This window comes from Haemaphysalis longicornis, unplaced genomic scaffold (assembly GCF_048455015.1).
Source record: "Haemaphysalis longicornis isolate Haplotype H1 unplaced genomic scaffold, Haemaphysalis longicornis Haplotype H1 scaffold_1, whole genome shotgun sequence".
NCBI lineage: Eukaryota > Metazoa > Arthropoda > Arachnida > Ixodida > Ixodidae > Haemaphysalis > Haemaphysalis longicornis.
The window spans coordinates 416,394,787-416,408,946 of NW_027526203.1; the positions used below are offsets into that span (position 1 = coordinate 416,394,787).

General features: G+C 47.4%; 1 protein-coding gene across 1 annotated transcript in view; it reads left to right on the forward strand.

Moving 5' to 3' along the window:
* Positions 1–14,160, forward strand: part of Ac76e (adenylate cyclase type 2 Ac76E) — a 597,242-nt gene that overhangs the window by 305,145 nt on the left and 277,937 nt on the right. The window lies entirely within an intron of this gene.

Sequence of the window (14,160 nt, forward strand, 5' to 3'; positions counted from 1 at the left end):
TTCAATGACAATCATCAGAGATGAATTCTGTCAAATTTACATATTTTCCTGTACTTCCTGTACTATGCCCTATAATGGTTTCACACTAAAATACAGTTTAATCTCCGTAAAGGGAACCTGGAGGGACCGGGTATATGTATTCTGTTGATCAGCAGTCGCGCTTAACGCTCGTATGAAGGGTTAAATGTCCCACATTATTCGAAATGGAACAAGGCAATATGGTGTCTTAAATGGGGCCAATGTTGCTGCTTCAGCGTTTTTTCAGAAAATCAAGATATCAAGGAACTATGCATGAAAACACAAAGTGAAAACTATCTAATATCGAATACATTCACAGGAATGAAAACTTAAGCCACAAGCCATCACTAAGTAGCGCAGAGATTTTCAGTATTTGACCATCTCTTGCATCCAATTTTTCTTGTAACGAAAAAGTTTAAATTTTTCTCCTTGTTCGCCTATTTACAACGCCGGCTTTGCATCTTGAACGCCTAACACGGCCTGAGCTGTCCCGCTTACCCGCAGAGCAAAATCCTGGTTTTGTTCCACAGCAATATTTGAAACCTAGGCTTTCTATGCCTCACTTATGGCGTTCGACGTCGCGTGAAAACGCACTGCAGGAAAGCCAACGTTCTCTGACGACGACGACGATCGTGGGTGAAGTGAAAAATGGCCGAAACACGGAGCTTTCTCTGGTTGGAAGCGAAAGTCTCCAAAGCCTGAAGTCACATCACATCAAGGACGTCAAAAACACATCAAGCACCTAAAAAAAAGAAAGAAAGAAAGAACGCTTGCCGTGGTCGGAATCGAACCTAGTTTTTCTTCCGATGATGATGATCGTGGGTAAAGTGAAAGATGGTTGAAACGCGATGGACAACTACTCCAGACTTGTCGGCAAGACGCCGTTCTCTCTTGTAGTGAATATAGCTACCTTCGTCATGCCTGGAAGCCGGTGTTTTGATAATCAAGGCTGTGCGAGGTAGCAATCACTAAACTTCGATGCGAAATTCCCCCATTAAATTTTTATATTTATAAATTTGGTCTGTCTCCATCTCCGCAGTGCCTTTTCTGCGACGAACTGGAAAATATAGAACACGTCCTTTTTAAGTGCCGCAGTTTCTCCCCAATGCGACGCACGCATCTGGAGTCCACCTTTAGGCGCCTCCACCTTCCTCTATCTACTTCCGAGGTTCTGTCACTAGGCGCTTCCGCCCTAGGAGTCTGCCACAAGGATGTTGTGTCCGCCCTTCACTCTTACATTGCGGTGACAAGCCAGTCTCTCTGCTAGCCAGCTAACCGTTCACATTTATTTAATTTTTAACTATACTTTCATATTACAAAAAAATTCTGTTCTGTATTTCTTTTTTCTAAGCTTTGGGATCTAAAATAATATAGGTCACATCTTGATTAGGTACAAAGCTTCTTGGCCAATCCCCCGCGTGGGTACGTGCCATGATCTGAGGCAACCAACCAACCAACCAACCAACCAACGAAGTGGGTGCATGAACCCGTTCAATCCGTGGATCTCGTTCGCCCTGGATTTAAACATAGACTTGTAGGTGGTCCTCGACCACTACGCGTGCGCGACGTACATACGTGGTCGATTACATGAACAAGGCCGACCGCGGTGCGTCCACCGTGAACAAGGCGGTCGTCGCGATAGCCGCCGAAAACCCGGGCAGGAACTACGCGCAGGTGCGGCGGGTTCACGGCGCGAACATGCTCAATGCGGTCGAGATGCTGTCCCAGGAGGCGGCCTGGTTCCTATTTAAGCAAATACCATGTCGGAGAAAAGTCGTGGCATGGAGTGCGTACCCAAGTGTTTACCCGAAGAGAGGACTCAGGTGCGCAAGACGACGGAGAAGATAATCGCCGAAAACCTGGACGCGTCGTCGACAGACGTCTGGAAGCGCAACGTGATGCAGCGCTACGAAAACTGCGCGTTTCAACCATCTTTTGTTAGAAAGGCGAGTTTGAATTTTTTTGCATTCGATAAATACGAATGCAAACTCCGAGAGGATTGCTACATATAAGCGATTTCAATTTACTGATACTGTACTGTATACTGCACAAAAATCTAGTGCGGCGGGTTTTATTCCTCGTAAGAACGTTCAGAAGTAATCCCTTTTAGTTTATTTGGCTTGCGAGTTAGCATTTCAGGGTTCAAAATTTATAAATACCGGTCTACCGGCAGTCATCTCCTCTACCCTCTACGATTTTTCGCGTATGGCTCGCTGACAGTACACCGTTCCCTATAAGCTGCTTAGGCTCGAAAGGATTATTTACTCGTAAGGCGATATGGCACCGTTTCGGGCTCGTACAAGTACAACAGCGGCGCTCAGTTACCGACTCTGCGATCACAACGGGAGCGGGTGCTTTGGAAAGGCTCAAACGTACGACAGCGGACGGAATTGCAGACGACAACCCACAACGCTCGCAACAATAACGACTTTGGAAATACGTAATTTCAATATATTCAGGCTGTCAAGCTGTCAATAGAGAAAATGGTTCGAAATAGGCGAGTGTGTAACCTGAGGGCAGAGCAGGCATTCTCGGCGGTCTTCATAAGAACCGCGCGGGATCCGAGAGAGAGAGAGAGAGAGAGAGAGAGAGAGAGAGAGAGAGAGAGAGAGAGAGAGAGAGAGAGAGAGAGAGAGAGAGAGAGAGAGAGAGAGAGAGAGACATTTATTAAGCATGAAAACACGTGACAGGGTTCAACATCCCATTTCCTAAACAGTACAGAACTGAAAGCACCTAACGCCATCTATTGGGTCGCTTTCAACACCAGCGACATTTATTCAACCACCTTCTGAAAAGGACCCGCCGCCGGACTCTGGTTTTCAGGTAGGGTGTCTCGTCCGTATTGTTGTGTAAAAACGTTCTAAATCCATACTTGTACCATTTTTTTTTTGTAAATAATGGTGGTTTGGTATGTTTTAGATACAGTAGACTCCCGTTAAAACGAACTCGAAGGGACCATGCAAACTTGTTCGTCTTTTTGTAAGTTCGTCTTAACAGACGTGTGAAAGCGCGATTGGCTTTCGCTGAATGCCTGGATTGCTAGACATGACAGGTAGCTTTCCTTGCGACAGAAACACAGAGTTAACTCGCTGACTCCGCGGCCGATAGCTGTGGTGGCGGCGGGGCGGTAGGTGGCGATGACGCGAGCTCACATGCTCCCGCAGAGGGCCGGCATTGGTAAGGTGCTTCTCCGTTCGAAAATTGGAGAGAACTCTCCTAGATTAGAGATTTTTAGCCTCCTCTCTGTATTAAATTCATTCATTCATTCATTCATTCATTCATTCATTACTCTCCCCTTATTTGTGATGCCGATGTGCGCGTGACCGGCCGCGGTACTCCTTTTTTTGTTTTGTTTTTTGCTTTACCGGAGGCTTCGCGGGTTGAGGGTGGCTGAGGTGGCGGCTTTATCCGCGGGTATTTTTCACTGCTCTCACTCTCTCGTTCCGTGGAGGAGAGACACATGCGCTTCGCGCGGTTGCCGCTTTTTTTTTTCTTTTTAGTGTGCAGCACTTAAGCGCCCGCTCCTGTTGTTTCACGGCGCCGTCTTCTCTCGCTGTAACCTAGCGAACGAAGGAGACACCGAAGAGAAACAAGATAGAACGAGCAGGAAAGCGGAGGAGGAAAGTATGGCGAAAGTGTGAGGGGGAGGGCGGTATGCCGAGACGGCGCGATACAATTTATGCGGCGGCGACGCGCTACGAGATAACCTAGAGTACGAAGAGGCCACCGAAGATAGAGCGAGCAGGAAAGCGGAGGATGAAACTAGCGCGAGACTGGTCCCTCGCCGCGACGCGTTACGAAGCAACGCCAGAGTATATCGCGCGCCTTCGTGCGTTTCACTGATCCGGCGATCACTTCGTGAGACGCAGCAGGTATGCGCCGTCGCGCAGGAGACTGCATGAAGCTCGCCCTGTGCACAATTTTGCAGTAGGCAGTATCATAATTGTCCACCAGTTTTTTTTTTTTTTTTCTCTTCGGTCGCCCGAGTGCCGCGCCAAGCGTCAGTGGTGGTGGTCACTGCGAGAAGAGTATGTGTGAGGCGGTTCGTGTTAAGCTAATTTTTTTCTGCATTGAGTCCGTAGAAAACCAAACAAACCTACCCTTGTTGTCGGCCTATCCGAGAATTCGGCTCAACCGAGCTCGTCTTAGGAGGAGTCTACTGTAGCTGTAGGCGCAGTGTGCAGCCTATCACTGTATTTAATAGACGCTTTGTGCCGCGCAGTAAGGGGCTGCTTCGTTTATTGTGGGCTTTAACACGCCGAAGATACACCTCGGCTATGAGGCGCGCCGTAGTGGAGGGCTCCGGAATAATTTTGACCTCCTGGGGATCTTTAATGTGTGCCTAAATCTGTACACAAATGATCCAGTACGTATGTTAATTACTGCTTTTATTAAAGGGGCCCTGAAAGGCGTTTTGAGCACACTAAATGAACTAGCGCAATCGTTAGATTGGGTCGTCAACGTCAGCTGTGCCAAGTATTACTTTTTTACGTGCAGCGGATAGCTCACACTTTTGTTGCAAAGTTTGTCGCCCCTTCATCACCCTTCCCTGCGTGTTTTTGGACGCCGCCATCTTCACATGTCTACGTCATCGATTCCCAGATGTTCGTCATGAGGTAGACATCCTGCCATTGGGCGGCTTTTTCACGCACTTCCGGCAAAGAGATGTGTCGTCTGCTCAGCGTCGGCTCGCCAGTTGATCTGCCAGCGGAGTGCCGTAGTGCTTGGATATTTTACGACAAACGAAACAAGTGTAAACAAACGCTTAACCGTTTGTATTGAATGCAACACGGCCATAACACGACATGTATATTTTCTTACCCGAGTACGTTTCATAAAGAAAGCGTTGAAGCCATGTGGCACTTCTTTCGTGCAATCGCAGAGAACGGCCTGAGCCGAATGCCCGGGTTTGAAGCATACATTTTATTCAACTTCAAAACAATCCAGAGACGCGTTTCGAACGAACACAACGTCACAACATGCGTTGCAAGTCTGAACCGCGATTGACAGACGATCGGTTGCTTCCTCCTGCCCGTCGTGAATTCGGCACTCACCTCGCGCCCGGTTTGCGGGGACGAACAGCAAGTCACTTAACTCTGGCGCGCAAGCCGAGAAGGCTTTTAGCCAGGCACACTGCACATACCCCATGCGAGGTTGAGTCGTACGTCACTCGAGAAAGATAATCCAGACCATGGGAAGCACTATCCACCCGCAGAAGTACAACGTCGCATTTCATCGCGAAACGAACGCTTTCACAACACAGGAGGCGATGCACTCACACACACACAGCTTCGGTCGCTGCCTTGGCTCAAGCTTCGTTCGGACAGTCAGCGATGTTACGACGATACAGAGCTGCGTGAGGGTGACGTGCTAACGACTTGACGTATGTAAAAACACAGGGGCAAAGAACTTGGTTCATTGGAAGCCAGGCGCGTAGCCAGGATTTTTGTTCGGGAGAGGGGGGGGGGGGGGGGGGGCTAAAAGCGCGGCAGTTTGCAAGCGCCCTTAAAGGCTATGAAGATAAAATACATGTTGGGTTCATTAATAAGACTGTCGTTCATTAAAAAGACTGTCTTGTCCCAATAACAATGATACCAGTTCTATCTCAAGCTAATCAAAGGAATAATCGACATAATAAATTAAACATTGGGCGTTCTGCTGCTGCGCACGAGGTCGCGGGTTCGATTCCCGGCCGCGGTGGCCGCTTTTCTGGTGAAGGCGAAAAGCAAAAACGCACGTGTGTGGGAGATTTCGGCGCACGTTAAAGATCCCCAGGTGGTCAAAATTAATCAGGAGCCCCTCCACTACGGCGCGTTAAACCCCACAATCCATCAATCAGTCAATTAAACATTTGAAGCAGTGGCGAATGCCCGCCCACTTCACTATGACATCACAGGATCTTGTATGTACGATTGGCCCAACGACCTAAGTCACCGCCAAGGAACATGATTGCGCAATTGTAGAGGGGGCCTCCATTGATGCTATCATTTGAATTCTAACGTGCAGTTAACATACTCATAACTACGTTTTAGTGCTGGCCTATATACATCACTCCTGCCCATATTACTTCACTGCAGCGCACAATTTGAAAATTTATGACATTTGTTGCATTGCTTTGGTTGAAAAAACGTCTGTGATTGGAATGGAGCTGTGCGAGTGATTTCGCCCCCATGTGGTTAGGAATTTTCCGGAAAGCACTAGTCTCTCATTAAAGTAAAGGCAAAAATTTGTTTTGGTCTTTTGTGGTCGCGCTGCTTCGCGGCGGTCGATGGTTTCGCTCCTTGCGCGAGCATGACGTACGCGCTGGGAAGCTTCAAGCACGAAGTATACCTTTGCATACCTGTTCTCGCTTCTCACTCTCCGCACTCTCTTGCGAGCCTGCAGACGCTCGTCTTCCATCCTGTTCCTAGTTAAGCTAGCTCTGGGCGCGGTGCTCTAAGTGCGCGCGCAGGCGGACGCTTTTTCACGTACATGTGGTCATTGTTTACGTTCCTGAAAGCGGACGCTGTCGATCATTACACTGAAGACGAAAATGTTTTTTTTTTTTTATCTTGGGTGGACTTTTTGATTCCGTACCGAAGCGCAGAACGTTTGCTCCCAATCGGTCGAAAGCACACGCGTACGTCGGTCGCTCATCTGTTATCATCAGCGAGCGTGTTGATCCGATTTTATAATTGTGTCATTACCGTCAAATCTGAACAAAGATAGGATAAGTAAGTAAGTAAGGACAAAGTAAGATACGCACTTAGCACAACTTTACTTGCTACTTGATTTAACCTTGATGTTATGTACCGACTGCTAGGTATTCAAAGTGTGAGCAAATCAAATTTAGGGGCTGCCCTGATACTGAGGGTATCGTCGAACGTCACTTGTAGGTTAAACGGCAAGGCACTCTGGCCCCCTTTGTTTAGCTTGAAAAAGAAAAGAAAAGCCGGTGAAACCCTCATTGCAAAAAAAAGAAAAAACGAGGTTTCGCCAAGATTCGAACCATGGACTTTCAAAACAAAACGCCAGCCAACAAGCGCGCAACCGCTCGACCACGCCAGGAGAAGACGCGGGTCCCAACAATTTGGTACCCTAACAGAGGCTGCCAACGAATATTGGCGAGTGATTTGCTTTGGTCATGTTTGGTAGATTTGAGCCGTGGTAACTAAGGTAACTAACACTTGTTTCTTACGCACCCATCTTGGATCCGAGGGTAGTTATGCTATTACTACAAGCGATGTAACCACAGCCCCCTTATTTGAGTCAAGATAAGCCATCGCAAAACCTCGGTCTTCCCTACGCAATCCACGGTAGCAACGAATGGAATGGCATGCACCGCTAGCATTCTGGCGTTGATAAGGCTTGGTCGTCACGCACCAATCTTGCAGCCAAGCCCCATCATGCTACTACTACAAGCGACGTAGCCAGAGCTCCCTTATTTAACTAAAAAAAAAAAGCTATCACAAATACCCGATCTCCCCGATGAAAACCAAACAAGCCACAAATGAATGAGCGCTTTCAAACAGAAATAGCTTGCTATTTGTCTCAAGGCAGCCGATAACCGCAAGTTAAAAAGAAATTGATTCTCTTCTGCTGAAAGGAATGACCCCAAAGCTCGAGAAGGACGTGAAACACGACCGCTGCTGCCAGCTTTCCGCTGCTTTCTCACGCTGCGTCGACGCCGATATCTGGCGAGCGTAGACATCAGCGTTGCTCGCGCGTCAGCTCTCGTCGCCACGCGAGAAAACGCCGAAAGTACGGTGCATGTGGTTGGGCCTTTAATTTCTACTAAATGTGCGCAGCTCCCCAGCGCCTCAGCCCCAGCCTCGCGCACGGAGCGAAACCATCGGCCGCCGCCCAAAACGAGAAAAAAAAAAAAAAAATCCACGGTGCATGAAGTCGCGCTCGAAGAGAAAGTGACGTCACGCTCTGACGTCGCTGTTTGAAGGGGGTGTGGTCGGCCTGGGCCCCTACGGGGTATGGTTTGGGAATACGCCGCCCGGACAAAGTGGCGGGACCCTCAGCTGCTTATCCTTTTGTTTTCTGTAATCTTCTGAAATTTACAAGCATGTGATATCTTTGGAAAGTAACGGTAGAAGTGAGCACCGGAACAAAAAATGTAATTTTTTCTTCCCTAAATCCTCCATAGAGAAAAATATCAGTAAAATAATGGCTACACCATCCGAAGATATCGTTTTTTTGTTCGCTAATTTTAGTTCCGCCTCCGTCAGTTATATTTGGAAAAATGCAGCAAGTATGAAGCGAGTAACACGTTGGACGAGATCCCCAGTGCGCACCAGAACGAGCCAGGGTGTCGAACCGGAACCGAACCGAACCGAAAACCGGAACTGAACCGGTATTTTTGCCGGAACTGGACCCGAACCCGAACCGTTATTTTTTGAGCACGCTGAACCCGAACCGGAACTGAACCGAAAAAAGAAATAACGGTTACCGGTTCATGCCGAAACGGTTCGACCCTCCGTTCTTGATATTGCACCGTCAATGCAATTCAGGTCTTTTTTCTTTCACGTACCATCAACTTCGTAAACGCTCGCGCACATTCCACGCCAGACAGTTGAACACTATCACGCTCTATGAAACAATGTAGCAATGGTCTGTTGCTGCTAAAACCGCGAGCATAGTGCAAGTTGACCAAACGAAATTTCATTCTCGGCAGCTTGCAGGGGATCTAAAACGGCTTTGCCCTTCCCTAGCTGCGACTTTATCGGACCAATCAGGCTGCAGGAGTGCTCCACTGCGCAACAGCGAAAGCACACACCCGATGTGTGCAAACCTTTTGCATCTCATAATTTGTTTAAAAGGTCCGACACCTGCAAATTGTTAATACTTGACAAGTGTGACCGCAGGAGCTGCTCAGTGGCTAAGCCGTTTGCTGCTGACCACAAGTGGCCTCGATCTCCCCTCCCCACGACCGTTTTTCTGAAGTAGATGGAAATAGAGAACGTCGGTGTATCGAGATTTTGATCCACGTTTAATATCACCAGCTGGTTAAAATAAGTCTGCTGGCCTGCAACATAAGCTGCGCCTCGAAGCAGAGATATAGCACGGGGCATCAAATGCGCCAGTTTTTTTTAATGTGTTTACACGGAAAACAACAAAAAGGAAAAGGCGAATCACGTTGTTTTAAAATATTAAGCAAAAAGTAAGTAAAACAGAATATGTAAAAAAAGAACCTCCAAAACGTGGATATTGCTCTATAGTTTTCTTTGCCCTGCCTTTCACAACCAAACGTGTCATCAATGCGAAGGAAGTGAGTTCCGTGGTCAGTTTTTGGGGACAGTACAGTGGACAAGTTCCGTTTTTTACAGATACAAATAACAACAGATATGTCAGGGAAAACTGTTAAGGTGCGCACTTAATCCCTTGGCAAGAAACTGCAGCCCTCGACCTTGTCTTGGAAGCAGAAACAGTAACAAAGCAGATGACACGTGCAGAAAGGCACGCCGGTACCTCACACTGTCCCATTCGCCCAGCGATCATCTTTTCTGCTTGTTCTGCAGTTTTGTCTCTTTCAGATCTGCTTTTTTCGAAGGTGCACTTGTACTGACTGCCCAACTCGCTCATTACTTCTACTGCTACTCGTTCCGGAGGGAAGTACTGCTGTGCGCGAATTAAAGAGCGCCTAACCAAAAAAGTTCCATCTCGTACTCCGCGCGTCAAATTTCCCTTTCATTTTGTAACAGCATAATCTGTTATAAGATTCCGCAATGTAGTACACGGAACGATGGCCGGGGTCAGGCGGTACGATGACATACAGATTGTAATGCGCGCATCCGGTATAGCTATCGCAAAAAGAATTGCAGTGGTCAGAGCAATAATGCAGTGACTGAGCGTTAAATAAAGCTTACTTTTAACAAAAGTGTGGCTAACACATTCGATAAGGTTACAGCTAACAAATTATTCAGGGTGACCAAGTAATCTAATTCATCAGTAGTATTTATGTGCCTGTTGTAGGATTTTTCTGTTTTGTTAAATATAAAAAATGTGCGTCATTGGTATTAAGCACGCACTGGCATTTGAACGAACCAGTACGCAGGCCTAAATTTAAGGCTTCAAGGTTAGCGTGATGGGCGGTTTCATAGTGACGATTGCGATTTCAACAAAAAAGGAAAGGGCAGAAAATATATCCCACCGGCATATCTCTTGGCGCTGGCCTTATGAATAGTCGCTAGGACAACATAAAGTCTGAGCGAGAAAGTAGGGGGTGAATTGTCGCCGCTTCATCTTTTAAAGACGATAGTCTTTCTTGGGCTACTTAAACCCGGAAATTTTGGTCTGTCTGTATGTCTGTCTGTATGTGACTAGATTCAGCCACCCGGCCAAAGTAAAACAACGCCTGCGGAATAGTCTTAAAAAGTCACAGCTAAATCTACCCGTCTAAGTCCGGTGTAATGTTCATACCTGTCAACATTGTTGAAGAAGAACAAGACATTACGCAAATATAAGACAACAAATTAATACAGAAGTGATGTCTGCAGTGTTCCTTTATAAAAAATCATACATGCTTGACTTTGGCGAAATTAAATACTTCATCAACTCCAGAAAAAAAATTCACTTCGCTGTCGCCTGCTGTCGCCCGCGCCACTATAGCTTCTTGCGGCATTTTAAGGAATCAACTGGCAACAATTACGAAAGGTTCCACTAGATAGGTTCAACGTTCTGCTTGCAACGCACGTGGAGTAGGGAAACGCGGCGCCTCGATTCACGCGCGTCTTCGCCGTACGGCAGCGTTCGCATCGAGACACCCGGTTTGGAGCAGTGGAACGCGGCAATTTAAAAATGATTTAAGCAAACCTTTGGCATCTTTACCTTGGGAGGAGCGCGACGCAAGAGGAACAACATGAGAGGTGAGTGGGAAAGCGAAGGGAGGCATTTACTTGGCAAAAGTCGATAAAGACTATCGTCTTTTGACGACATTTGCAACGAAAGAAGCAGATACGCGGCCAATTTTTTTTCTAATATATCGTGATTGTTTAAAGTTTGCTTTGCAATTACACCACTGCCTTTGGGGAACAGCAGCATTTTGAATTTTTGTTTGTGTTTTGATTTGACTGTCGTTTTAAACTACTAAGTGATTTTTTTCTAATTTCAGTGATGATTCAACTCATCGAACCGGTTCGCGAACCGGTTCGGTACGTGATTTTGTCGAACCGGAGCTGAACCGGAACGAAATTATTTCACCCGAACCCGAACCGTAACCGAACCGGTATTTTTTTCGGTTCGACACCCTGGAACGAGCGCCCCGTCGCGGCTAAGATGTGAGCGAAACGGCTGTTGAAATTCAACAGGCAAGCTGACAAACACACGTCGTAAAAGTGGGTGCAGCGTTTCGCGACTGTCGAGCCGTGACTATTTTCAAGTGATACACTAACCATGCGCAACTCAAGTAGGCGTGTTTTGTAAAACGCAGGCATGAAGGAATTCCCTGTATTTGGTGTATGGTGAAAATAGGTAACATTTATGTTACGAAATTCCCCTTTTCGCTATATGGGCATCTTTTCAGCAGCAACACTTTGCGGCATTCTTGCGCTGGTTAAAGCTATAGTTCGGCAGGTGTTTTGATTTGACTGTCGTTTTAAACTACTAAGTGATTTTTTCTAATTTCAGTGATGATTCAACTCATCGAACCGGTTCGCGAACCGGTTCAATCTCCCGAACCGGTTCGCGAACCGGTTCGGTACGTGATTTTGTCGAACCGGAGCTGAACCGGAACGAAATTATTTCACCCGAACCCGAACCGTAACCGAACCGGTATTTTTTTCGGTTCGACACCCTGGAACGAGCGCCCCGTCGCGGCTAAGATGTGAGCGAAACGGCTGTTAAAATTCAACAGGCAAGCTGACAAACACGCGTCGTAAAAGTGGGTGCAGCGTTTCGCGACTGTCGAGCCGTGACGTAAGGCGAGATGTCCGCCGGCGCGCGCCACATAGCGGATGAGTGCCTAAACTAAGCGTCCCTACCCATCCCATTGAAAAACGCGCGACGCGTTCGGCAATGTTTATACTGGCGGCGTTGGCTCGACAAACTGCAAGGTTCTTACCGTTTCGTTCACGCTTAGTCCAGCGGCGGCCGAGTATTAGGGATTGACGAATGTGTGGCTGCGTGCGCACGTGCGTCGTTTAAATTACTGAGGATGTCTTGGTGGTGCAGACAGATCACGCTGTTCGCGAATCATGACAGCAAGTAGCGTTCCTTCAATTTTTTGAATTTATGTGTCAGTAGTCAGAAAGAAGTAGCCCTGGGCTGCAATCGTTTAAAATAGTCGATGAAACAATCGCTAATCGGTGTGTTGCTGTCAAGACCGATCAAGTGATACACAAACCATGCGCAACTCAAGTAGGCGTGCTTTGTAAAACGCAGGCATGAAGGAATTCCCTGTATTTGGTGTATGGTGAAAATAGGTAACATTTCTGTTACGAAATTCCCCTTTTCGCTATATGGGCATCTTTTCAGCAGCAACACTTTGCGGCATTCTTGCGCTGGTTAAAGCTATAGTTCGGCAGCTCATGGTGGTACTAATGCCCATTTACAGTCTAGTGGGTACAGTCGGCCAAATCTTTACTAGCGGGTGCGAGCGGCGTTTTTTCAGTGTTATGACGCTCTTAGGAACAGCCTAGCATATGATGGGCCTGTTTGCAACTTGGCTTCCGGCCTGTTTGTACTTGAAACTTGGCTACCGCCGCTCCCGAACGCTAGATTTGGCCGACATCCCGATTACTCCTGCAAGCGTTGCTGCTTACTTTCCGAATACTGGCGTCGAAGTTTATTAACTGTCGCAATGATTACCGGCTCGCTTAATTGGTCAGGGTCGCTATATTAGGTGAAAGTATTGACGCTTTAGAAACGGCTACAGAAGTTTTTAGCGCAATACTACAACGAAAAAGTCCCCTTCTGCTCTGTGAAGGACTGGGACCAACGGAGCTGTGCACAGTCCAAAAACGTTGTAATTTTTGGTTCAGCACACTTCCTAGTTAATTAGCTGAATGACACCTGGAATGACTTGACGTTTATTCTAGGGGAGAAATATGCGGCTGTCGGCTAGCTTCCCCTAGGAGCTCATGTATTGAGAGCATACGGGCAATCCACTACATTTACAACTTCACTGGCTTCGTAATTACAAAAAGTAGATGAAACTTGACGAAATGTTAGTGCCTCCGCAGACGGCCATGTATTGACAGCAGCCGGGAATTCAAAAACACGTACAACTTCACTATGAAGCAGTTATGACAGGTAAATGTAAATGTAGCTCGGCGCGATGGCAGAGTCATCCTAGAGGCCAATTTCAGCACGATTTTTTTCCAAGATGCCTACATTAGATTGAGAGCTACAGAGCTTCACCGGAAAGTTGCCTTTGAAAGTTGGTCTTACCGCGTTGTTTTACAATACAGTTAAACCTCGATATATCGAACACGGGTATTGCCTGTATCGATATATCGAACACGGGTATTGCCTGTATCGATATATCGAACACGGGTATTGCCTGTATTATTGCCTGTATCGAACACTTTCTATATCACGCGGAAAATCACGTGCATTTTTAATTTTTTATTTCGAAATGGGACGGCCATGAAATGGGTATAGCGAACTCCGCCACCCCAGACTGCCCAGACCGCTCGCGCTCTGTTGACAGGCGACGAGCTATCCCGCAGTACCCTCGAGGATAGTGGTGGCGTGATGGGCGTTCCCGACTGCTGCGCATCGGTTGCACCGAAGCAGAATTGGACGGTGCAAAAGAAGAATGCGAGCTTGAAGAAACCTGGGGCCAGCTGGAGCGCTTTGTTGGTGCTGAGCCACGAAGCATGTGCATTGATGACTTTGTTGGCGGTGACGACAGCACCGCAACGACGGCGGAGTTGACGGATGTGGAGATCCTAGCGGAGGTTACTACTGAGAGCACAAACGAAGACGCAGCCGAGGTTGTACCCGCAAGCGCTGCTAGTGCCCCGCTCCCGACTTCGACCGAGGCTTCAGCGGTTTTGGCCCTACCGCACCGCTACTGCAGCGCAATAGAAGGCACCGGCCTGTCGCTAGTGGAACGTTTGGACTACGTTGAGGAAGTCGTGTATAACACGCCAGGCTACCCTGCTGTAGTACTTTAAGCCAAAAAAATAAATACTTTGAAGCACCAAGTGAGTA